General features: G+C 44.6%; 2 pseudogenes; both read left to right on the forward strand.

Annotated features, from left to right (window-relative positions):
• Positions 1-435: 435 nt before the first annotated feature.
• LOC124382602 lies at positions 436-736 on the forward strand (annotated as a pseudogene).
• A 514-nt stretch (positions 737-1,250) lies between these two features.
• On the forward strand, positions 1,251-1,619 carry LOC124382601 (annotated as a pseudogene).
• Positions 1,620-1,655: the final 36 nt, after the last annotated feature.

Genomic DNA, 1,655 nt, shown 5'->3' on the forward strand with positions numbered 1-1,655 from the left:
GCACAGTGTGTAAGTAACTGAAAGCATAGTGTGCAATATTTTGCATTCCTCATGATGATATAAGCCTGTAATGCAACAAGAACTGCAATTTGATTTATACTTCTACTGGAATAAAAATTGCAACTGAGTCAAAACAGTTCTGATTATAATTCTCAATTCAAATATTTGTGTGTTGAACTGCATTGAGTGTACCATGCTGTAAGCAAAAACCAAATTCTCAATTCCACCACATGACTATTACTATTTATATATCACTATGTTTGTGTACAAAAGCCTGTAGTACAAGACTCAGCATGTTAACTGTGGCTTGAAGACATTCTTTGTGTGATCGTTGGTTTTGTCCCCTCGCCTGTTCTCAAGTAGGTCCTGTGGGAGAATAAATAGGCGGGCATTGCGCGGGCTTCTTTATTGAGCAGCTTGACTTTGTGCAGCACCATGTCTGGAAGAGGAAATTGGCAAGGGACTCGGCAAAGGAGGCGCTAAGCGCCACCATGTTCTGCGCGATAACATCCAGGGTATCACTAAGCCGGCTATCCGCCGTCTGGCTCGCCGTGGTGGTGTTAAACGTATATCCGGTCTGATCTACGAGAGACTCGTGGTGTACTGAAGGTGTTCTTGGAGAACGTCATCCGATGCAGTCACATACACCGAGCATGCCAGAAAGACCGTCACCGCTATGGATGTGGTGTATGCCCTGAAACGCCAGGGACGCACTCTTTACGGCTTCGGCGGTTAAACGCTTTACCAAATAACGTTAACACAACGGTTTAAGAGCCGAATATTACAAAATGAGCTATTGTTTCAGTGTGTGTGTGTGTGTGTGTGTGTGTGTGTGTGTGTGTGTGTGTGTGTGTGTCTGAAAGAAGGAAAGAACTATTTTTAAGTCTCTGACTAATAGAATTTGGAATAATTATAGATGAATTCTAATAAGGTAAAACCTTGCACAAACACTACAGTTTTGTCTCAAAGTCTATATTTATATACTATATATATATATATATATATATATATATATATATATATATATATATACACCATATGTCTGCGTGTGCGCGCACAAAACGGAGCAGGAAACAAAGCGTAGCTCAGGGGGGAGAGGAACGGAGAGGATGGGACGAGGCGGAGCCTTTGTATGACGAGGTTTGGTTGTGACCAATAATACGACTCCTTTCCCTTGTACGTAATTACAATGCAGGTCTGTAAATAGAGAGGCGGCGAGGCGGCTCTTTCCATTCTCGCAGTTTCTCGAGAAGCAGCATTATGCCTACTGATCCAGCAAAGACCGCGCCCAAGAAGGGCTCCAAGAAGGCTGTTACGAAGACGGCCGGCAAAGGAGGCAAGCGCAGAAAGTCAAGGAAAGAGCTACGCTATCTACGTGTACAAGGTTCTGAAGCAGGTGCACTGATACATCTCTTCTAAGGCGATGGGCATCATGAATTCCTTCGTGAACGACATTTTCGAGCGCATCGCCGGTGAGTCTCGTCTCGCTCACTACAACAAGCGTCCACCATCACTTCAGGAAATCCAGACCGCCGTGCTCTGTTGCTTCCGGTGAACTTGCAAAGCATGCCGTGTCCGAGGGCACAAAGGCTGTCACCAAGTACACCAGCTCAAAGTAAAGCTGTACTGCCGTCTTTAAGATAAAACCATTTGGT

The sequence above is a fragment of the Silurus meridionalis genome, unplaced genomic scaffold (assembly GCF_014805685.1).
Source record: "Silurus meridionalis isolate SWU-2019-XX unplaced genomic scaffold, ASM1480568v1 Scaffold801, whole genome shotgun sequence".
Classification (NCBI taxonomy): Eukaryota; Metazoa; Chordata; class Actinopteri; order Siluriformes; family Siluridae; genus Silurus; species Silurus meridionalis.